The 26,091-nt window shown below is 36.2% G+C and overlaps 1 long non-coding RNA gene across 1 annotated transcript in view; it reads right to left on the bottom strand.

Annotated features, from left to right (window-relative positions):
* Positions 1–773: 773 nt before the first annotated feature.
* LOC135298063 (uncharacterized) overlaps positions 774–26,091 on the bottom strand; it is a 39,996-nt gene continuing 14,678 nt past the window's right edge. Inside the window, exon 3 of the long non-coding RNA XR_010360032.1 lies at positions 774–1,045. This is a non-coding gene — a long non-coding RNA (uncharacterized LOC135298063). The remainder of the gene's footprint in view (positions 1,046–26,091) is intronic.

Here is a 26,091-nt window from a genome sequence, read left to right as displayed (position 1 = left end):
CTTGAGTAAAAATATCTAATTGAAACCACTTCCCCCCTTTCTTTTTTTTTTTTTTTTTCCAGCTGTGCTGCCTCGGGAATAATCTGGGACTAGAATAGTTTCTCTGAGGCAGCATAAGAAAGGCTGATGCAGGCTCTTTGTATTTACATAGGAGCTTAAGGCATTGGCACTTCCAGGGCTACAATGGTGTGAAGGCTTGAAGCTGAAATGTTCTTGCATAAAGTACTGAAAAATAAGAAGCAGTCACAAATTATAGGTGTCCCCAAAACAAGATAAAAAGGAAGGAATAGCTTGGAGGAAACAAATGAAAACCTAACATTTGGACCCCACATTTTTACATTAAACAGGACGCCATCATGGTAATTTTAAATAGGGAGAGAAAAACATAAAGAACTTCACAGTATCAAGTGGATGTTCATGTGTGGTGTAACTCACCCAATGTAGTGGATTAATTACAGAGTTTAACCTTTCCCATTTAGAGGGGCTTAAAGTCACATTCTTTAAACTAATAGTGCGTGATACCACCCTCAGGCCATCAGGGACAATAATAGATGTCCAGCTATGACATGAGTTTGCATGATGAAATAAAAATTATGGCAGTTTTCCAAAACTAAATATATGACAAATGTAATCATTGCTGACAGAAACAAGAATAAAATAATGCTTCAGTGATTCAGGAAAAAAAATGTAAAAAAAATCCACACAAATCACAATGTTTCAGGTACAGCAAATTTCTTAGTGACATATGACAAGACAGACTTGGGGTCAAATTCTCAAATTAAAAGGTACATTTGGTTGAAAAATAAAAAATGTCTTGCCACCTTCTGTTGGTTTCTCTGGCAGATGTGCTGTATGAATGTTTCTGTGCCACAGTACATTCTTTTATTTTCCACCAAATATGCCAGTTCAGCACCTTTCCTTACAAAAACAAAATAGCTTGAGTCCTTCCTCAGACAGCTTCAAGGCCCAAAGCTCTCTTGTCATGGTCAACATCCACATTCTGTGTTGGTTCTTCCCCACTGCTGTTCATCCAAAGCCCTTGGATCTGGTAAGAAACAGGAATAGAAATGATGACCAGAGATATCAAGAGTGATCATGCAATTTGTTTGCTGATAGGGTAATTTCTGTGTTTTACTTTTCCGTATCAGAGTAGGGTAATTTCTGTGTTTTACTTCTCCATATCAGAGTACAAATCAGAAAAGAAAACAACATGCCATTCAAGCTATAATATCTGTATAGAAAATTATTATTTTTCTATAATATCTTATAGAAAAAGATAAGGGAGGGAAAATGGAGGGGGAGCCAGTGAACCCTATGAAAATATAAAGGAGATGAGTTACTCTACTGGACTCTCTAGTTTTTGTTTACTAACAGTCAAAAGAGATGAATATAGAGATAAAATGCCAGTTATCTTTGTCTTCAGTGAAAAAAATCACAGAATCACAGAATGGATCAGGTTGGAAAGGACCACAGAGGGCCCAACCTCCCTGATGAAGCAGGATCATCCCACAGCATAAGGTAAAGGATTGTGTTCAGACAGTGCTTGAATATCTCCCATGAGGGAGACTCCACAGCTTCTCTGGGCAATATATTCTAACACACAGTCACTGCACAGTAAAGTTCTTCCGCATGTTCAAGTGGAACTTCCTGTGCATCATTCTCTTCCCATTGTCTCTTTTTCTATCGCTTGACACCATCCAGCAGAGCCTGGCTCCATCCTCTTGGCTCCCTCCTTTCAGATAGTGACAGACACTGATATGGTCTCCAATAAATTGAGGTTATGCCAGACCCACAGTTCCTATAACCTGAGCAGACAGGGGTCAGGCTGAATCACCAGTGGACATGACAGTTGTCTCACCTGATTATCTACAACACCACAGAGTTCAAAACCACATCAGATGTGACCTTTACAAACAGAAAATTGCTTCTTTCCTCTTCTACCCACCCCCATCTTTGCCCCCCAAGCCTGCATAAAACATTGCTTGTTTCTCAAAGGCTTTTATTAGTGTTGCAAATATGTCCTGACATTGGGGCAAATCTTCAGCACACACTGAGCAGAGATAGGGGGTGGGACTCCTATTAATAGTGATCAAAGTCATTCAATTCTCCTGCAAGCTGTGCTGAAAATGAGCCATACACTGCTATGCCACATCAATTAGGACACACTTCTGACCTGAAGAAACAGTTCAAATGCAAAAAATTTAGTGTCAGGGTAAGAACAAGGCACAAGAAAGTAATTGGAAAAGATTTCTTTTTTTTATTTAAAGATGTAGTTTCATCTTGAAAATCACAGATCCTTCTTAAATCTTACTTCTACTCTAATTAATGCAAGCTTAGCATTATACAATGAAAGAGCATTGGTTTTTTACTCTTTTAGGTTTTAATTTTCTAGTATGTCTATTTCTTATATAGTCTTTTTCTCATATTATTGCTTGTATTTTGTGTGTGTGTATGTGTGTGTTATTCCAGCTCATTTTGGGTTGCATATCATGTCACTGTATCAGTGTTTTCAAATAACCCCTGTAAAGACTGTCCTCTGTCAGAAAGAAGCATCTGTTCTTTTGGATGCAAGAGCAGTTTTAATTTCTAAATATTTGCTCAAATTTTAGTTTTCTCTGTCAACTGTTAAAATTGCTTTTCAGATATTTTGATAGCTAAGTGCAGGGCAGTCAGGCTTTCAGGTTTCAAAGTTTTCATGTTCTTATTTCTTGGGTTTTTTTCCTTTCCATTGGACAAAAAGCCAAAGAGTGCAAGGAGGTGAAAATTTTTCTTTCCATTGTAAAGAATACATTTATAACTGCATTGTCACCTTCCACATAAAGCATGAAGGGAGTCATTGCTTTGGATGCATGTCAAAGCCATGTTTCAAACTCCTCCTTTGACAGCAATCGAATGAGAAGGCTGCATGGATCTGCTCAGTCATTTGACATTTTGTTCTCTCTTAAACAAAGTGATGATAAAGACTTGTGCTCTTCACTTTTAGGTGGAAATATTTGTACCTTGCCTGCAGGAAACCAGCTGGCAAGATTTATTACTACTCTAACCTCCTCTAGGCAGGAAGACCTTTGGCAGTTTTAACAGTCTGGTCATTTTTACTGGCATGTGTAACGCACAGGAGTTATCCATCAATGTGCTTTCCATGTGTGGCTGTGCTCAAGCTCAGACCAAACCAAAACCCCACCTGGGAAAACTCGCAAGTTTTAGACAAACTCAGTGGCCAGGATCACATCTTTCTCTCATTCATAGCAACACCTTTTACAAGCTGACTGAGTAATTGAACTTCACCCTACATAGGTATTTAAAAGAGGGAAGTTAACACTGCCAGGAAATCCTGTCTGCTCGGAAAAGACAACTATCAGAAGATGTTTCACCATCCCCTCATCCTCAGATAGGAAGAAATTAGAGTTTAAAAAAAAAAACAAACAAACATAGCCACAAAGCCAAATACAAACATATCAACAAAGATTTTGTAGGCCTAACTATCAAATCACACTTCACAAGAAAACTAAATGAGATGAAGTTCACAGAACAAGCTATCCAATAAATAAAGACAACCCAGAGAAAGAGAAGAATCATATGCTAAATGGACACAAAATAGACCACTCTACACAACAAATCAGCACAAATTAAACTAAACAAGATTGAATGTTAAATTACATGCAATCAAGAGATCAGGAAAAAATAAAAAGGCAAATCCTAAAAGTATGGTTGGCTTCTTTCCATCTTTCCCTTTGTCTACCTGATAATACTCAATACCATTAAACATCTCACCATCACTGAATTAAGTTCATCTGATTAGAGGAATATTAATATCTGGGAGGATGTACCTTCTATTTCCAGGAGTGCTGTGCTTTAGTTTTAACAATCATTGGAAATAAAATATTCCTGTCTTTTGACCAACAAATGACATTTGATATCATAGATCTCTCTTGAGGAAATTTTCCGTAATTGTTTTCCATTTCCATTTCCTAACACCCAGCAGCAAGAAAACAAGAGAACAGATAAACCTGAAAGGCTAAGGAAACACACAGGAAAACCAAATGGTGGAATCTAACTCTAAATATTAAACTAAAATCACTTTAAGTTAAGATTTTAAATTAGATTTGAGTTGCATAAACTTACACTCACTTCCAAGAGTATGAATTCAGAATAAATACCAAATGTCCTACTTCTGGAAAAGCACCCAGGTGAGCAGTTCAGCAACTTCAACAGAGATACTCACTTTTCTGAAAGGAGCACATGCTTAGAGAATGGGAGACTTGGAATATTTTCATCTTTATTTACTCACCTGAATTTCATCCATTTTAACCTTGATCTACAAAATATCAGAGACAAAAAAATTGTGCCTTTCTATGGGTGATCAAGTCTGGTGCTTCTGAAAGCATTAATTAAAAAGAGCAATTAGATGATGTAGAATGGGAATAGGAGCCCAAAGTGGAGGAATGAGAAGTTTAACAACTTGCTGTGGACTTCTGTAATGGACTTCCATTTCCACAACCTTGCTATAGAGTTTTCAGTGACTTTTGCTCCTTGTCTCTCCAAATTTGAGGATAATTCCTCCTATGATTCCAAAGGAGAATCTTCTGGGACAGGTATGCTTTTCAGGTATGTCAGGTACATGCATTCATCTCTTTCATGACTCATGGGCTCTAACAGGACCCTAATGGGGTAGGGAAGTACCATCTGCTTCACCACTTACTGCTTTATTTACTCCTGAAATAACCCTATCTCTCAAATCTGCCAACATGTGCTTCTTTCCTCAAATGCTTTGAGAACATACAGATTCCCACCAGATGTAACTCATATTAGCTTCTGGATATTACAGGAAAAAGCAGAAAACCATTGTAATTAAATACTCATGTCCATACCCATCAATATTCTTCTTATCTTTCACTCTTGGCTTCAGTTCAACAAGTTATGGTATAGGGGTCAAAATACTTTCAAATGAGCATTTTTCTCTAATCACAAAAAAGGAGTGCCACAGAAACCTGACAGTTTCCATGTAAAGAGACAGATATGGGCAAAATGTTTGATTAGAAAATAGTCTGCCTTAGCTCAGCCTGGCAGAATAACTTCTGACTTGGCTTTGTATATTATCTCTTAAACCAGTTTGTTTAAAGCAGGCTAATATAAATGGAGTTTCGGCTTGAGGAAATGCAAAAAGTGTCAGACCCTGATATTTATGTCATGTCCCACTGACTGCTGGCTTTGTTTCTTCAAGTCAGTAGAGCTTTACAAAGGAGCTAGGATTCATCTGTATAGATGCAATTGCAGAAATTGAGCCATAGTACAAAATCTTATGACTACTCAAACTTTTTATGCATTTGAAGCCTTTCAGTAGGCGTAAATTTTAAACCAATGAAAACACATGCTAAATTGCATACTCGTGATAAAGCCATATATTGCTACTTTAGTTTGATATTCCTGCATCAGTGAAGTTCCTCAAATAGGAATGATAACATTGTGCATGTGTATTTTTTTGTGTATGTGCATTCAAAATTCTACTTGGTCACTAATCAAAAAGCACAAACTATTGTGCAAAAGCAAAATGTAAATTTGCTTTTGTAACTTGTAATTTGTTCATTATAGAACACATTTGATGTAAGTCAAGACCAGGTCCTACTGAAAGATTCTGCAGTTATACAAAGGTGTGTATAAAGGCACAGAGAAGAATAAAACAGTGATAGTTTATTCATTACTTTATAGAGAGACCAGTAAGAGAAAATTATCAAAGTAAAATGTAAAAGAAAGAAATATGTAGTCATTTCTTGCACACTTTAACCAGAAATTAAAGCTCCCTACTTTGACTATGGTCTTTGAAAAGCTCAGAAGAAGTTTTGTGAGACTCTCATAAGTCAAGAGTGTAAAATGTTTTGCCAATGTTTTTGTTCTGGAAAGGTAATATGGTAGCAAAGAAGGTGGCAGTATGGGTTTGTGGTTTAGTGTGGGTTGAAAGGCTCTTCTAGCTGTCAGATTGAGACAGTAATTCTCCAATGTTTATAGGAAAACATAACTACATTCTTGCCATTTAGAGGAGCATATAATTTAGGTTTGGTGAAATACCAGTTAAAGCACTTACAAAACCAAAGTCAGTGTTAATCTAAGATTAGTGTCATAATCCTTGAAAGACTGACTGTAAAACCTGTGAATTAAAATAACACATGACAGAAAGTGGGAATGGTTTCTTCATCCCCTGCAGCAGAACAAAACAGACACTTGTTTCAGCATCACCTAATATTTCTCTTAATTAAAAACAAAACAACAAACCCCCCCAACTATATATCATATTCAATCCATGCAGGCATGTGTTTTGGTTTTTACACTATGTGGTCTACAAACAAAATGTAAATATAGTTATATTGATTTGTTTCCATAGCAATATAAAAGCTCCTTTTGGGTTTCCAAGGCAATATGCAGCAGAGTAAAAAATCAAAAAGGGATGGGAAATTCAGCAAGCAAGGGATTTAGGCAGTGCCCCAGGCCTTCAAGAAATGTATTCTTAATAAAAGCTATCTGAAAAAAACACACTTGAAATTAAAACAAGCAATCTAATCTACCAGAGTCATATTTTCTTTGGTCATTAGATACTCTCTGTAGAAATATGCTTTTGTTTGTGACAATTCTCATTCTAGTAAGTTCCACTGACAAGAGCAAGGGATTTTATCTTTCTTTTTTTTTTAAACATAAAAGAGTTTAGAACTTCTTACACAAAACCTGCTGGAGGAGTGGTAGTTGTAAGAGAAAACCCCATTAAATTATTTGACAATTCTTTTTGTTTTTATTTTAACCATTTAGAGATGCCACTAATGATTTGGGTAAAAGAAGACCTGGTATAAACTTTTATCCTCATCTGTTTAAGCCTTCTTGGAATAACTTCAAGAACAGATAACCTTTTCTGTCTGCTGAACAATTCAGAATTCCTTTTCTGTCTTCTGAAGAGATCTGTTATAAGAAACTACTTTACAAATGTAAAAAAAAACTGAAGGGAAAAAACCCTCTTATTTATAAGACCATTGTTATATCCATAGCTCTACACTACATTTATCCTCAAAAGGTTTTTGTCCCCCTCTAAGTTAAGGCTATGATTCTGAGAAGATCCCATCCTGTCCTAAGAGCTATCCCAAGTACAAACTAGGCCAACATAAATCATTTAAGCCTGTGAATACCTAAAGTACATTTGGACTTAAATTTCATTTGTTCAGACCTAATACACATTTTGGAGGCACATTTATTACTTTTTTCCTGATATTCAGAGAAAAAAATCATCTGAAAATAGTTCTAGATTTAGGCAAAGGAATGAACAGTTGCACTAAAAGACCATCTCTGCTGCCACATATCATCTCTGAAATGGAAACTAAGTTCTTTAAGTGGAAAAGCTTTTAATTTTGAGTTACCAAATAATGTTAATGATCAAGAAAGATTTCATTTATGTCATACCAGGTGAGATGTCTCACCTGCCTCAATGTACCCTCTTCAATGCTAAAAGCTGCACCCAACATTGCATGAGTTAGAAAACAAATAATAAAGCATTTAGTGTTTCTAAACCTCCAGTATTGACTACTTCCCTCATCTTATTCCTCTAAACTGACTAGTCCTGCTTTATTTTAAGAAACCTGTGCTTTATTTCTTTACTTTGTATGCAACAAATTAGCATTCCTATTCGGGTTATGAGTATGTAATTTTTCCATTAGTTTTTCACATGAATGAAGAAAGATGCAAACAAGTGAAAAAGCATTTGCTAAATAGCAATAGGCGGCATGATTGTTGATTGAATTTTCTTTTCAGAGTAGAATTCAGCCTGAAGAAAACTAATCATTTAGCAAAACCTGTCAAGCTCAAAGAGAAAAGTTTCCTTTTGTGTTATTCATGGATTGCTCTAAATTACACACCTGCCATGAAAATCAGAAATGTGGCTTCCACTTTGAGGCTTTTCTAATTAAAATGTGATCTGACCCCCTGTTTTTTGGTTTGTTTTTTTTTTGCACTCAAAAATAGCATTCAAGAAAGAAAACCTCTAAAATGCTTTACTATAAATCTTGCTATATAAAATGCATTGGTTTGGGGTTTGGTTTTCCTGGTTGGTGAGATTTTAAGAAAGGATAGGGATTTAAGTTGTGGCAAAATGTGAGATTGTTCAATAACTTTGGAAGTTAACTAGACATCTTCCCAGATCTTTGTGGCAATTTTCATCTAACCTCACTTGCCTATGTCTCAAGCAGTCCAAGAGCTTCCACCATAGTAATGAAACACAATACAAAAACTGGGCTCCATTTAAGTTTAAGATGTGGCAGGAGTTTCAAGGGAGACCTGTAACTTCCTTGGCACCCCTTATAACTAATGTTCCTATGAGAAGTCAGATCTCCCAAATGGAATGGACAGTTTTCTGGATGGTGATGGGTGTCTCCAATGCAAGCAATGTTCAATTTAATACTTATATCTCACTTTTAACTTGATTGTCATAGCTCTTGACACAGAGGGAGATCCCTCCAGGTCTTTCATTTGCAAGTAATGTTTGAAGCATGAAAAGTTAAACCAAGAAGAAGAAAACCTGTGGGAATGACTTTGAGAAGTATTCTAATATGCACTGCCATGGAGGGAATATTCACAATAAACTGAAAATGGTAAAAACCATTTATGTCCAGTTCATTTTCTGTATTACATGTCAAATATGGAAAAATTCCATAGTTAGGTTCTTATCTGTATAACAAATGTCTTTATAATTTTTCTTCACTTATGAAAAGTTTTCAGTCACATGGGTGATATAATATTTTCTCGTCCTCGTAATCTGGAAATATTGAACTTTGCTCCAAGAAGTTTATCTCCCACTAAAGGTGATAAAGACCAAACTTTAGGAAGTCTTCCATGACTGCACATCACTTCTCTTTCTCTCACAATCAGGCTAAGAATTTCTCTGAAACAATCTTGTACATAGAAAATCTGGCCTGAACATGCTGAAGGTAATAACAAAATGGGTCTAGCAATGGTTAAATTAAAATAATTTTTTTACCTGAATAGAGATTTTTAATAAAAACACAATCTTAACAATTGCAGCATTTTTTTCTAGGAGACAAAAATTAAATATATATGTAGAAAATTAGAAATATGAAAAACAAGTACATATATATACTGGTTTAGTACAACTGCTGAATAGAGTAATTCTCTTGGACATCTGTATGTGCCATATTAGTCTTATTAGAGCATCATATTATTTTTAAAGTTCACATTGTTTAGTGCAATATTTTTAAATATGAAGTTTATTCAGTCTCATTCAAACTTAATGAGCTGCAGCAATTAAAATCACCATTTTCTTTGTATACAAAGATTTGGATAGATGATAAGCAGTATTCACAGACATCTGTGCTAAAGCTAAGCTTCAAATTATGTGTTAATTTCCATTGCAAACATAAAGATGTATTGAAATGTATGAAAGGTGTCATTTAGAAAAGAAATAGAAGCTTTTAAAACTCAGCTGTATGTCTAATAATGGAGGAAATTTAGACTTGGAAAAAATAAATTATATAATTTTCCCTGAAACTGACCCTTTAAATAAGTGTTGTCTGTAACTTTTAAGATAATTATCTCTTATTTTATTTCTATTTTCTCCTGTCCCATTTTCCAATAACAAATCTCCATAATTTTTTATATTGCTACCCTATTACCAGGCCATGATATTATAGCTGCCACATTAACTGGTCTCCTTCTCTTCTTATTCATCACTTATTTATGGGAATCTGCCCAGTACTTGTTTTTTGATTCAAGCTAATGGCAGAAATTATCAAGAGGCCATAATTATTGCCTTAGACTCATGTACCAGAGCCCAGTCCAGCTGAGTGCAGAGGACATATTTATTAACTATTATTTTCCCTATGTTCTTGGAACCACATTTCTGGTATAAAAGAGTTACACACAGGTTCAGAGATGTTGGCATGACCTACACTCAGAGTTAGTGATCATTTTACACTGCCAATATTTATTCATCACTTATAATAAACAGGAAGAAGGCCCCTCACCCCCACCCATACCTATCCAAAATTCAATGCTGGGGGTCAACTTCTCTCTCTTGAATACATTTTAGTATGCTTCAGTTGGAACTTCATGCCTTCCTGTTTGGAAATATGGAGTCTACACTGCAGCATGAAACCTGAAGAGCTTAATTTAATTCTGTCTTACACAAAAATCATCATTTGAAAGCTATGCACTGTTAAATTACTTGATTAAATTCTTTCAGGAACATTTGCAATTGCTAAGGAAAGGAATTTAAGACACTGCCTATGCCTTCTATCATGTGTGTTTGAAGAAATAACAAGAGTTTTTTAATGCAAAAAATTCTCACACTTCACCAATCTAGGACATCTCTTTCATTATTTTTAAAACCCTTATTCTTGGCTCATATTCCCAATCCAGTTTTTAACTTGACAAATAAACAAGAAAAATGCTTCTCATCCTGGAGCGGTGTATACCTATTTATGTTAATTAATGACAACAAAGTCTCTTTTGGTATTTCATATTTGAAATTGACTAAGAACCATCTCAAAGTTGCAGGGAAGTTGAAAGAGTTTTGCTAAAGATATGCACATATTTTCAAATAGTTGGAGATCACAAGTTAGTATAGCGGATGCTGGAAACTGCTAATTATAATAGGCAGAAACTCCCATCTGTGTCTGTTCACGAGCAAAGGCTTCTAAACATAATCTTACCATATCACAGCAGAAAACCACTCAATAGTGCAGATGATGTATATTGGCTACAGGGGAAAACATTCTTCATTTCCATGTAGATTAATTTACAAGTTTGGGGGTTTTTTGTGCGAAGAATGTCACTGAGTGTTGTTTGGTTAGTTTCTACCATATATGTGTTTGAAGACCAAACCCTTTTGGTTTTCTGTTTAAGAATTTAAAGGTTCTCCCAGGCAGCAGGTCAGCTCTAGAGCTGTGAGATCACTCAGGTTGTTGGCACTTTTTGAACACTGGTTTTAAATTATGTTTGCTCATTTCTTTTGCCGTTTCTCTTAGAAAATTAGTTCCAGCTATAACTCATAAATAACCTACAGGCCTGGATTTGTAGTGGCCTAAGAAAGCAAATTATGACTACATGAAAAACAGTAATAAGACATGCTAATAAATAGATACCAGTATAGGATATCTGTCTGTACACCCATTGCCTCTGACCATGATATCAGTACATGGGGTATGTTCAAAAGAGTGTCTATGACTTATTAGACAAATTCAATTACTTATAGAAGGTGCTAATGCTCTGCCCCAATGAAACAAATGTGATAGGTCTCAGGTTAGGTTAAATTTTAGTTACCACATAGTGTTTACATAATTAGTTCCTGTAGCTGCAGATGTGCAGGATTTGCTGCACCTGTACCTCTGGTCAGGGCAGAAAATCCAACAGAATCAGAATGTATCATAGATACCATGAATGTGCATATCCTCATGCTACACACCTTGTAAGTGCACCCAGACTTCTATGAGGAAATCTCAGATAAAAGCAATAAAAACATCGGAGCATTTGTTCATCTGTAATGTTGAGTTAGAACTTGGATTTTGAAAATGGTAGCCAAATTAATAGTCAAAATCTTTTGTGAATCAGAATTGAATGTACAAGATGTGATCTACCCTCTCAACAGGAAGGTATCTGCTTCTGAAAAGGCAATCTGCATTTGCTTTTCCTGGCACATAAATAAATGAAGACTTATTTCCAATTAATGATACTGTTCAGTTTACAAGGAAAGTTCTTCTCTGATGGATAAGACTATTCCTTCTGCTCAGGATCCTTCAGCCTAAATCTAATTACTTAATTGGAATAATTCAGAGAAACTTGGAAAGGGACAAGAAGAGAAGAGAATCTGGTAATCACACATGATAAGGTCAAAACAAAATGAATTAACATCCTTTTAAAACTGCATATAGTATTTTACACAAAAATAAAGGTGAGTCTGTTTTTTCTCAGTCGAAATAAACCAGGTAGATGTTCATCCAGTTAGCAAAGTCATCCCCCACTAGCTACAAGGTCTGATGGCATTACAATGCTGATACTCTTCCCTCTATGCAATTGACAGATTTTTCAGCAACACACAGAACAAAGAGGTGCCAAACTTGCAGGAACAGATCCCTACACACACTGACAAGATGAAATAAACTCTAAGTATCCCTGACAGATGTTTGTCTAGGAAGGAAACTCCATGACCTTCTGAAGAAGTTCCATAACTTTTACAAGTGTAACCTTAGCTCTATCTTTCTGAAGGACAGCTACTTCTTTTAGTTCTATCAGCAGAAAAGATACATCTACTCCCCTATTCATTATGACTTCCTACACAGCATAAAACTGTTACCACATCTCCCACTTTTTAATTAGTCTCCTATTACCTAGATGTTAAAAAAATTTAATTCCTTCAATTAGTCCTTGCAAGCTGTTTCCCAAAGCTCATATTCCCATCACTTGTCTATAGATCCTTTCCAGCTGCAGTGGTAGCATTTCCAGGAAGCAGTACCCAATCAAGGCTTTCCAAGCATCATCTTGGATAATAAATTTCCTCACCTTTTTATATAGCTTTTTAGCAAAACATGAAAAAAAAAGTTTTGCTTTTCTTCATCAGTCTTGTACTACTAACTGCTTTTTGTTCTCTGACCCACTGTTGATTGCTAATTATTCCTCCCATTTGTCAAGATCATTTTTAATCATGATCCTGTCTTGTGAAATGCTTGTCAAATCATATCTTGCTGGTGGTTGGCCAGTTAGTTGAGTTGCTCGTTGATTTATTTAGTGTCTCATTATCTGCTAAGTAGTTATAGGTGCATTCCTTATTGCTTGTTTTGGTGTTCTGTTGGCTAGCAAAGTGAGACTGATTTATTGTTGCCAGAATTCTCCTTCCTCTTCGTTTTAAAACACTGCATCCCTCCAAAGCAACAGTGTATAAACATTTAATTCTAGCATGAGTTACCAACTGCACCATTGGTCCACGAACAGAAGAGAGCTGCTTCTTTTCACACAGGTATTCTGATTTTCAAACAAGCAACGTCTACTCAAATTTGAAGGGAATACAATCCACTTGCTATTATTTCAGATATAGTGCCTGTTTTGAGCATGACAAGATCCTGAGGTCACAAGATATTTGGTTTCTGAAACTTGACTTCATCTGTGTAGTAAAGGAATTACAGGGTATGCAGGAATAATTGTTGGCAAGTACAGAAGGAGATCAGAAAGGTGTGCCATCCTTCTTAAAGTGCAGTGGGTAAGATAACCATGTACAATGTCTCAAAATGTCAGAATGCAAGCAATGAGATTAAAAAAAAAAAAGCCAAACATTCAAGTCTGAGATGTAAGAAATCCAATTTTCATAGTAGGAATTACAATAGTATGAGTAGCACATATTTTGGAATTAACTTACTTATATCCCTGTACCAGGTACTGCAATGATGAATACTTATTGATGCTGAAAGCAGCAAAAATGCAGAAAACATATCTTGAAATGGCATGTTTAATTTTATTAATTCATTTAATTGACGTAAGCAATCTCTTTTACATAGAAATATTTCTGTGCACATTTTTGAGATTTTTGTTTAAAATATTAATGTGAAAATGAAGACTGCCCAAAAGCAGAAAAACTCTTTAATGACAAGTGTGAGATGCCAGTATGGTTGTTAAAATCACTAAAACCACTTTTACACTCTTGCCATAACTGGATTTTTAACAAAATTATATCAGCATTTTATTGGTGTTAAGGACATGTTAATTTTAATCAGCTGATAATTAAAACCTTAACTTATTTTTTTATAATACCAAGCCATCAATTCTTTCCTCACTGATAGAAGATAATGGTTTCAAGTTTTCAAAACTCTCCAAGATTCATATGTATCATTACCATTAATTACTGTACAAATCAAAAAAGAATAGCAAAAAATGAACTCAGATGTGATCAGATAACCAGACAAAATACAACGATGAAAAAGACGAACTCACTAGGCATTCCACAAAACTTTGGCACTCTGGTACCTAAAATACCCAATCTTGAAAAGACTAATAACCCAAATCACGAAAGGTACAGTATTGATAGCTTAGTAAATATTAGCCTAATGATATGTGGTTTAGTGCACACTCAAAAAAAAAATATATATTAGGGAAAATACTTGTGAAAGACGAGAAAAACAAGAGAGCAAAAGTGAGTCAGTGTGAGAGTGGCAGAGTACTCAGAGACCAGGCAGCTCAAGGTCAAACCAAGCAAGCACTTCAAGTGCTTTGTTTTCATGATTGAAAGGAGTGACCCATAGGTCCCCCTCTTGGAGTAGACAACTGCTTAGCTACTGCCAGCAGGAGATAGAACAACAGCAAAGCTGTCACCACATATCCCAACCAGACTTCCTTCCAGCTGAGGAAAGATGCTAGCCCTGCCTAGGACCACTTTCTTTGCTTCTCTGGTTCATTGCCTTGCTTCACAAGGCAGCATTTCAACTCACTATGTTACTTCTGTTACATGAACAGAGAGATTTCTTTCCTAGAGCTTGCTGGCCTCACATGCTCCCTATGGGTAGTGTGGGTATACAAGACTTCAAAATGTAGTTCTAAAAACCCATAACCTTTTTACAGTTGAATTCTTTCACAGGAGTCTGTGTACAGTGTATTCAAATCACAGGTGTTGGAAATTGAGTTTGCTTAGAGAGGAAGGAAGTGAGAGTATAATGCATTTTTCATACCAGATGATGACATGGAATGCAGTCATGCAGAAATCACTCAGCTTCTTCTTAGAGGCTTCGTTTCAAAGCACCATTAAGTAAAGCTGATTGTTTTGACCAAACACTAAGTTCATTACTTAAAAGTAATCTGCAAGGGAAATGCATGCGTTCTTTAATTCACTAAATGATTCGACTTGTTGAAGTGTCAGATAAGACAAAGAACCTTTAAACTCTAAAAGAGCTTGCTCACAAAATGAGACAAGCCACTTTTTGTTTTACTGATTTATTTGATCAAGAATGCCTGAGTCATGAGTTACTTGTCTCTGCTATAAATTTTAATATAAAGCTCAAATTAAGCATTTGATTCTGATTTCACTGAATATTACAGAAACTTCAACAATTCGTTGGATGTAAAGAAAACTTGAAGTGCACAGCCAGTGTGCAGCTATCAGGACAAAATGATTTCCCAAAATAGTAGAGCTAGACATAATTCCCAGAGGCTTGCAGCAGTGCCATGTGGAATTTGGGAGGAGCTCTGCTTTCATATTCAGACTAACAGGCAAATCCTAGCTGCACATGTCACCTTCTGTCTGTAAGTCAGCCGGGAAATCCCAGCCAAAGAATTATCTGTGAAAATTCTTTCCAACTTACTGTAGCAGAAAGCTTCAACAAGTAATCCTCTTTTCCCACCCAGCACAAAACTTTGGGGTTTTACTTGCCCTTTTCATAGTCTCCCATTAGCTTAAAATTACTGAGATCATTACAAATAAAACATCCATATTTTATGCATTCCATGCTAATTTTACAGGCCTGCATGATGTAAAATCCATCTTTATCCTATGTAGACCACTACTATTATTAGGCAGGAATGCTGCCTAATAATAACTGCTCTCTTAAGTGTGTGATCACATGTGTGCACACAAATATATTTTCCTATCCCAGTAAAGGTATAAATTTGCCACAATCTATAGTAAGCATATGTAGAAAAAAATGAAGAGGGCTAATACTTGACTCCTGAAATGTTTGCTGCCCTTTTTACCCCCGTGACAAGCATTTTGCTTCAAAGACCTTGATTGCCTTCGATGCAGCACAGTTCAGAAGATGAAGATGATGCCCTCATGCTGTTTATTTGTAGGTGTTTCATATCACATATGAAACACCTACAAACAGTAGGCTTGTGGGTCCCACTGTGTATGAGCTGCTCATCTCTCACTTTTAGCTTGAGTTCAGCCAGGCTTTTGTAAACCATCAAGTCACCATGCAGATGCAGACACAAAGTAATGGCTTTCCAGGAAGAGCTGGTGATGGAGAAATCCAGATCATTGCTATAAACCTTTCAGATCTACAGTAGGATTCTCAGCCAACTGCTATTTCTGGGGCCTACTCTACTAAAGATTTTCTTTTGCATGGATATAAGCAAGAATAATTCCGTAAAAACAAATTTAATCAACTGCAAACACAAAATTAGTAAATGCTGACCAAATGGCAATTAGTACATTAAAGTCTTGGAATCACAGTTAATTAGGGATATAAAGTTTGTCTCAATCTATACAGAATTAGGAATTTCTCTCAAGTGCATCACCCAGTTTGGAGCACCACAGTTCAAGGAAGGCATAAGTGAGCAGAAGAGACTGTGGAAAAAAAGGAAGGGTCCAAAGTCTAAGAAGATTACTATGATACACAACTGAAAGAAGGATTTTTTCCTAAGATGACTGAGGGACCCCTGGTAGCAAAGATTACAAAGCAGGGTACAAATCAAGGGGAAGAAACCATTTCCTTTTCCACCAGGGCAAGACTAACCTATTGCACCTATACATATAAAGTTTTACTATTGGAAAGAAAAGAAAGCTCATTTTCTAAAAGTAGGCAAATACATAGACTGACATTTTTTAAAACAAATTGGAGAGACATCTATCAGGAAAGACATAATACTGATCTTACCTTGAAATAGGGAATAGAATGGATGATTTATCACGACCTCACCCAGCTTAATTTTCCACAGATCTAATGTCTCACTTCAGCATCTTGAAAACATAGGATCAGAAAGTTCAAGGAAACAGAGAAAAAAGAGGGACCAGAAACATTCCAGCTTCCATTGAGCACAATGAAGATACCAAAAAGGAAAACAAAAAAAAAAAAAAGGATGACACCCTGCAGTAAGGATCAGGTGCAGTGGCAGACTGGGCACTCAGGGCCAGTGTCTGGAGGTGGCAGCCTCCCACAGGGAGGGTAGAAAGATCTCTGCCTGGTGCAGCTTGACTTTTAGAGCAGAGAATATCCTATATAAACTGCAGCTAAATAGATTTTATGGGGAAGCAGACTGAGTGGAGAGGTTTCATGCCTGCTTCAGACACAGTGGGCTCAGAGGCAACTGTCAGGCATTTTGGTGATACCCTTTACATCAGACAGCCATCTCCAAGGCACAGGACTATTAATTCACTGAGGTTAACAAAACAAAACCAAACAAATAAAAAGAAAAATAAAAACTTTGACTTCAAAGTAACTTGTAACATTTACAGCATCCACTGGGTTTGTGCATCCTCTATTTGCAGGACAGAAAATACAACTGCAGACTATTAAAATATTTAATGGCAAATATACTGAGAAAGATACAGACACTGATACATGTTGCTCTATTTTAATATATTTAATTACTTCATCTAAGAATTTAAGTACATTTTTCTCTCAGTAGTTAATTCTTAAGTCATCTATTACTAATTTCCCAAAAAAATGTGCCTGAAAGTAACACTAAACTTATTTTTCTTTAGCAACATTATTATCAATGCAGACAGAACAAGATTATCTCAAAAATATTTAACTGAAGCTTTTTCCTAATGGAAAAAAAAACCCTATATATATAAATATAAAACATAGATGCTTTTAGCACAGTGCAGATGAAAATTAGGAGAAAATGAAGTAGCAAATAAATATTTTACATTGTGTTTCCTACTTTATTTTAACCGGTTGAAGTTAGACACAAAGCTACACATTGGGAAATGAACGTTAAATGAACACTAAGTGCTGCATGCAAACATTGCTTGGGAAAACTCAAAACATGGTATACAGAAAACTGTTCAATCATTAAATATAAAAATCTACATGTTCCACAAACAGCAAGTGGACAGATGGGTGGAAGGCTTGGATGAGCTGTTTGATGGCCTCCCACCATTCGTTCTGGTATGCCAACTGGTAATTATTCTGCAGAAAACTATGTAGGTCCAGGCTGTGTTTTGTCACATAAAACCTATAAAATGACACGGGTCATAAACAATCTATAGGCATATCTACGCTGGATTTACAAAAGAAATGATGTAATGATAACCCAATGTAATTTTGAAAATAACAGAGGCATAATTGTGTATAGTAATGTGGGCACATCTGGTCAAACCACCACATGTGCACAATCAGACATCTTACCAGGCCAGCTGAAAAAATAATGCTGAAATATATCTGTATTTACTGTATTACTTTGTCCCAACCATTATCACAGTTACAGCTCCAGCCATGGCCCTTTTGTGCCACAGAGCTAAAATTCAGTGTTGATACCAGGCTATGTTTTCAATCAGTCAGTCACTTTTAGCCAGTTAGTAATCAATCAGCCACTAATTTTTCTTCTGACCTGAGAAAATTGGATACAGCAGTTGCGTTTAGCTACAGGTCAGCTACAGTTCTTTGCTACAGCTCTATCTCTGCACTATGTTGAATCATTATCATCATTCCCTTCACTGGTGCTGTTTCCAGCTCATCTGAAATCATATGGAGGCAGCAAAGAGCACCAAGTACCAGCTCAGTGATGAACAAGTCATTGAATTTTACTATTTCTGATAAAATATATGGGGATCCACCATGCACATTTTAAAGTGATAGTTTTACTGTAAATTAGGATGGCACGAGGATGCATTTTTCTCACAAGAACAAGTTACTGTTCTTAATACAAATTATTAAATGAGATATTTTTCTGCATATTAAGGCCTCTTCTCATTTTAATACTGGTGCCAGTTTTCACTGAGCTACTACACACAATTAAGATGACACTTAAGGCTGATTTTTGACAGACTCCACCCACAGCTTACCTCGACTTTGCTCCTTCAACACACTCCCAACACCTACTAAGATGCCCCCTGATATGATATTTCAGCTTAAAATCATAACTACTAGCCTCACATTAGTCTGGAAATATTAAAAACCTTTTTCTAATGCTCAAAAATGTACTTGGAGTACTTTAAAAATTTGTTATGATTTAATATGTCATATACATATATATATATTTATAAAGAAATAATTATCTTTATTAGTCAGCCACCGATACACAATGAAGAATAAAAACTGGAAAAATTCACACACTTTAAAGAAAAATTAAGGACATTGAAAAAAAATATCTGGAATGTCCTTTAAAATAAAAGGTCAAGATTAATTTCTGTGTTATCCAGGATCCCTGTGTTGGTATTCATTTTCTCTAAAACTGCATGAAAAATAGCATCTGGGAAAAAATATTTGTGAGAAAACTCAACAGCAAAGGAATAATTGTATAAATAAAGGACTGTCCTCAACCAAAGTTTTTCAGCGACCACCTTGACGGCTCTTTGTGGAAAACAGATTCACTGGAGAAGCAAGGGATATCCATGTCTTTATGATCATATTCACAGTCCTTGCTTAGCTAGTTAAAAAAGAGAACAAATTGTCACACTTTCAGATGCTAAATACCCAAATATGAGTGCTTATATGCATGTCTATACACCTGAACAATGTAATTTTTCCAAAATGTGGATGTGAAGTCAGAGTCGCAATGCAAAGCAAACTACATTAGGCCTGATGCTGGCGATGCACAAAGGCAAAAGTGGATTTGATTTTAATTTTAAATTTTTAGACAGATAATGTTATGAACTCTGCTAATTTTCTGCTCTTCTCTAGTTTTGAAATACTAATATTTCAATAAGATATTTCATAGAGATAGGTATCTAAGATTGGAGGATTGAGTCAGTCATAAAGCACATATTCTCTCTTTGAAAGAGAGAGAAGGAATTAATTGTTAGTTTAGATTAGATATTTAATGATCAGACTGAAAAAATATTCAGCCCAGAAAGATTTTGTGTTCCCAAATCCATCATAAGATCCCTCTGCCTATATAAACCAAAGTTTTGCTGCCCTTTTTTGTTACCATATTGCATTTCAGCTGCTTATCTGTTCACATTATCTATTGCACACTAGCATTTATTCTGGCACTGCAGTTGATGTCCAGGTTTTTACTGCTCATGACAAAATCACATTTCATTAACGTTGTCCACATGGACATCTGTCATACTGCATTTCATCTTGTATGCAAAATTTCATACAGGGTTTGATGTAAAAAACATGTCCCCATAGATTTGCTCAAGAGTTGAGAGAAAAATAGATGTCTGGAATTTTTTAAGAAGCTTCGTTGGCTAGTCTGGTTCTGACTGGGAAAAAAAAGCAGAAAAAAAATTTTAAAAACTCACCAACCAACAAAATATCATAACCACCAATGTGTGTTGAAAGTAATCCAAAGCTATATTCTTTTCACAAATTAACAAAAGAACTGTAGATCAAATTATTTATAGTCATTTGCTTATTGACTTTCACCTCCTCTTCAATTTAGGAGCTAACCACCATGCAGTCATTCCCCCCTTCTGAAATTTTCCACTAAATATATTTTCATTGGTTTGAGGCTTCAGCTGTCAAAAGCCCATCATAAAAAAACCCCATATTTTGAATTTGATCTTATCTGATTTTCTAAACGGCTCATCTTGGTAGTTTCCTTCCTCACTGGACAATCATAATTGTTAACTTAAAATTTTCTTAGTCCAATATTTTCAGGAAGTACCTTTTCAGCTCTAAGAGCCTTTTATTGGATGAGCCATTTTCTAGGATATTTTTTGTCAGAAATTAAAAGATGTTTCATATCTGTGTATTCCTGAATCCTGTTTTTTTCAGTACTAGCCATAGTTGTCTGAAAAAGAACACTTACAATGAAGGTAAATCTGTAATCTTAGATATAGGTTATTAAAATTAACTTTTCAAATAGGGAACTTTTAAAAGAATTGTCTCCTGACACTAAATAAACCCTAAATTATTACACATAAACCCTAAATATATTACCTATGGGAAGGAGACTAAGGAAGCAAATATCTTCAGGCATAAGAGAGAAAGACCTTAGTCTGGTTGAGAAAAATATTACAGGAGGATTCAGTGCCAGAAGACATTTTAAGCTATTAAAATACAGTAAAGCAAAGACAGTATAAGGTACAACATGATAGTGCATTATATAAATAATTAAAAATAAATCTACTGCTGTAATATTTATGAGACTTGAAGCATTTTTAATAGGTCAAGCTAAAACAAGGTATTTATTTTTTCTGTCTCAAACATTGAAAACCCATGATTTAATGGTAATAACTAAAAAATACATGAGTAAACTTTTCTCCCTGGAATGGAAATCAGAGTCATCTCTGTCTTTACCTACAGCAAAGAAATTAGTATGAGAGAATCGTGTAAACACCAGCAATGACCAAAAACAGCTCTAAATTTCCTTGGGTAAAGAAAGGGCAATTGAATGGCACAGAGGAATGATGAAATAGAGAATCATTTGAAATGATGAAAAACTTGTTTTAAACTTGTTTGGAAGGATTAAAATAGATAAGCTCTGCAATATAAATGGAGCCATTCATACACATTTGACATTTTAAATTGCAGCAGCACAAAACACAGATTATTGATAGATCAATAAGAGTAGTTTCTTTGTTGCTTGCCCAAGAATTGAGATTTACATTATCATTCCTTGCATTTTTTATATAATTGATATAATTGAATTTTTTCAGACACAATTAGAAGGCACAATTAATATTTCTAGGAGCTCCAAAGATGATTAGATATTTTGGTCTGCCATGAATATTGTTAAAACACATCAGACCATCAAGAATTGCAGAGCTAATTTTTTTTATACCTCAATTTTCCTTTTATTTATTACTTATTACATTTCCTACAACTCACACACAGTACTAAGTTCATCCATTTTGGCCAGAACACTGTTCATAACTCCATTCATTATCAGTCAAAGACATTCTTGAAATGCCTCAAAATATGCACAGTGGTCAAAGGGTCAGTAGTTCAATAGTCACTCACTCCTTTGTCCTTCTTAGCCTCATGTACACACTGGGTGTGCTCCAGAGGCCACTGGGGATCTTTTGATAGCCTTCAAAGGGGACTCGCAAAAATGCCCGTGCAACAAAACAGACCCTGCCTGTTTGCCAGGGCATCCTTTCCCCTCTACCCCTGCTGATCCGCCCTGGGCTTTGCTGACCTCTACAAGACACACCCATCTGGCTTACTCTCGCTGTGGCTTTCTTCTCTCTGAATCATTATTGATGACAAGCTCACTATGAGGTCTCAACTGGATTAGCAGGCTCAGCTGTAGAAGGCCTGTACTAAAACTACACTAAGGAGTGTTTTCCCTGGACTGAATTCACCATAATATATATTTTTCCTCCCTGGCTATATGGGAAGCTATAAAATCTGTTATAGACATTAACAAAAAAAAAAGTAGAAAGATCTTTGTGGAGGTAAATGGCAGCTGGGTCAGGTGTAATTTGTGAATTAAGTGAAGTCAGCAGACAGCCTAGCTGAAACTTGTCATGGGATATGGAAGATAGCAACAGGAAAGTAACAGTGTGAATAAGAAGCTTGCGCTGACTTCACCTGATCCCAATTTCTAATGACAGCTGCCACCTGTCCTTCTCTCAGAATGGGATTTGCAGTCCCCAGTACAATGCAAGAGAGATATGTTATAAAAGGTTTAAAAAAGCAAATATTTCTGGAGCAGCATTCTGGCTACACCAGTACAATTTCTTTCAGCAACTACTACTAAAGTGTATAGTAGGGACTTCAGTGTTATCCCCCTAGGATAAATAGTATGTCAGTGAAATAAAATTATGATTCAAGAGAAGTGCTTTTGAAAAACTAAAAGTAAGAAACTACACTTTGTGTACCTATATTTTTATTTATTCTGGAAACCTGAATTTTATGTACTTTTCTTTTCCATGTAACAGAATGAATTACAATTCATTTCTTAAAGGAACAATTTTATGCAATTTTAGGTTACCTAAACCTGAGAAATATGTGAAATCTTGTATAAAATTGTTTTTTCTTACATTTACCAAAATTGCAACTATTCTTAGACCTGTTCAAATCACTATTGCACAGCTGAGATCTACATGGGAAGAAATGCAAGAACAGGACTCTCCTGCAAAAGTAGAACTGAAAGAGACCTGTGAGCTCCAGACAGAGCCTTTTGGATGATTCCTTGCATGTGCTTCACACTCAGACACCCAAGGAAATTTTCTTATCTCCACTGCTTACAGTTAGGTTTCTGTCTGCTGCCAGCCCCTCTGGAGCCATCTGAGTCCCTGGCTGAGCCCTCCCCATCTGGATTGCAGCCCTTGATGAGCTCACAGCAGTTTGCCCACATCTCTATATGGAGGGGAGCAAAACCCAGGCACTGGATCTCTCCATGGTCTCTCAAGTGTGGAGTAGAGGGGGATAATCCCACCCCTGTGTGGATGGATTCTGCTCCTGCCACCTCATACCTGTTGGTTCCTGCATGACTCCTGATGCTCCAGGGCACCAGTACATCCCAGAGAACTGCTCCCCAGCCACCAACCTGCCCACAGCCTGCCAGGGTTATTTACTTCCCCGGGGCAGGAATCTGCACTGTGTGGGAGCTTAAGTCATGTGATATATTGCAACGCCAAGTTGCTTGTAAGTGACAGTAACTTGCTATTTCCTTAGGGATTTCAAATGAGAGGAATGACTGATTGCAAGCACATGCTTTTAAGGGGGATATGCAATTCTGTAAGAATCAGATGGCGATCTTGTTTTTTCCTCACCACAGAAAGGTTTGCAGAAACAAACAGCATGGTTCACAAAACTTTTTAATTAAAGGGTGCCTCCTCATGGTTGGATTAATCTTTTAACCAGCAAGCTCTTGAGCAGAGCAGCCAAAGTGAAGAACAGTATGCACATAATGCAGTGCTTGCATTATGCTTAGGCTTTCCTATTTAACATACAGTTTGTCTTCCACCCGCTGTGTTTTCTATAAACACTAAACTGTTTCAGCAGGACTGAATTTTCATTTCATGGCTTTTGAAACCCTGATGTTTTTTTGGTGATTCAGAGGTGATTTTGCATTCAAATGTGAGTCTATACCTGAGAAACCATTTTTCTACTATTTGTGTCATAGAGGAAGTACCTCAAAACATCATTTAGCCGTAAATCAACACCCGCATTTTTGCTGGGACAGAAAACTCTGTGCTGTCCCCTTATACAGATTTCATTTTGAGGATGTATTAAAGCCCCAGAAGTAATCAAGCATGGACAATGAATATTCCAGCTACTGGTAGGAGTAAGAACTTAAGGATCAAGACCTGGATTCAGTGGTCAAGAGTTTTCATTACAGGGTAAAATGAACAGATCTGTGGGAAGGGGAAAAAAAAAGGATGCAAAAAAAAAAAAGAAGTAGTTATGTATTCTGTAATTCTCTCCAAATTGGTCCTCATGCTATTCACATCTGATAGTAATGTGATTAAAGGAGCACAGACTCACTAGAACTGAGAAGAAAGAAAAGCTCTGCTGTGATGTTGCTTTTCAATTCCTTGAGATTTTGAATTCAGATTAAGAACTCTGGTTTTTAGTAATTTCTCTGGCACAGTGCAAACCTCTGGTGCTGTGCTGGAGAAGTGAGTTGCAGAACCGATCAATTTTATTTCCTCATTAAAAGAATAAACGATTATGCAATGATTCTTCAAACCAGGCCATAGATCAGATTGTAGAAAACTAATACTGTAGTCAAGCATATACTATCACTGCAGTTACCATGGTGATCCACTAAGCAGCTCCCATTTGCCCTGAAAGCCGTTGTCATTCACATGAAATATGCCTTAACATCAGGTTCTAGAAATACTTCATATTGATCTACAGGCAACATTTTATTATTAATTGAAAATACTTAGGTTGCTAACACACAAAACATCATTTTTTATGGAAATAAGCTCATATCTAAATGTGCAGTACTAGTGTACTGCTGTGTGGGAAGCTGGTCTCTTTTTCACAGATATCTATCTATAGGTTACTTTGCATGTATGAAAAATATTTGTCAGCTCGCATCTTTGCAGACTGAGAACTCATAATGTCTTGCTAGCTGCAGGTCAGGTATCATGGAAGTGACATTCAACACAGAAAAATGGAGTTCATCATCATTTTAATTTTAAATTGGAAGTTGTGTTGTTCCCTACTGGTTATCTGTGCAGTTCAATTTAAAAATTAAATGTTCGAACTCCCCACTCAACATCACGCCACTCTGCTGTGCTACTTGAGGAAATCCTGTTTCTATGGCAACTGCAGGAGACTTATTCAATACCACTGATGTCATCCACACACAATATAAACAAACCTCTGAACCACTGATATATTCCATTATATTATCTGGAACAGTAATGACATACATCAGTCATGGTCACAGTGAGTATTTTAGTAATTGAAATAAACATATACAGAAAGAAGAATATCCTAAAATATATAAAAATATATTTATATATATAAATAATAAATAATAATAAATATTTATTTCCTAAAATATATATAAATAATAAATCTTTAGAGAGGTACATATTTATATACCAATGCCATTTTAATAACACTTTAGAAGCAAATATCACTTCATTAAACATTTGCCAAATTCCACTGGTGACTAAGAAAGTGCTTGAGAACCATCCAGTCCAAGCCACCAACTACATCAGCTGAAGTCAAAACCATCAGTTTTGATCTGTGGAGTGCCTCAGTATGATGCTTTCAGTTCTGCTGGGGATTTAAGTGTTTACAAGACACTTCACCTCTGCCCTCAGGAGGGCAAGGGTCTGCTGGTGGTTCCATGATGGAGAGAGATCTGGATTTGAGGCCAGAGCAGGATTTATGGAACCATAGAGTAGTTTAAGTTGGAAAAGGTCTGTAAGAACCTTGAATCTAGCCATTAGCCCAGCACTGCCAGGTTCATCACATTTACACATCTTTTAAATGCCTCCAGGATTGGTGACTGCACCACTCCCTTGAGAAGCCTGTTCCAATGCCTGAAAACACTTTTGGTGAAAGAATTTTTCCTAACATCCAATCTAAACCTCCCCTAGCACAGTTTAAGGCCATTTCCTATTGTCATATCTCTTGCTGTTTGGGAGAAAAGACTGACTCACTGACCCACCTCACTACAACACACTTTCAAGCAGCAATAAGGTCTCCCCTGAGCCACCTTTTCTCCCAGGTGAATAACTCCATTCCTTGTAAGATTTGTGCTCCGTTTTTTTGCCCTTCTCTGGACTCACTCCATCACCTCAATGTCTTTTCTGTAGTGAGG

The sequence above is a fragment of the Passer domesticus genome, chromosome 3, assembly GCF_036417665.1.
Source record: "Passer domesticus isolate bPasDom1 chromosome 3, bPasDom1.hap1, whole genome shotgun sequence".
NCBI lineage: Eukaryota > Metazoa > Chordata > Aves > Passeriformes > Passeridae > Passer > Passer domesticus.
Note: the sequence above shows the minus strand (reverse complement) of the source record. Positions and strands in the feature narration are given on the sequence as shown.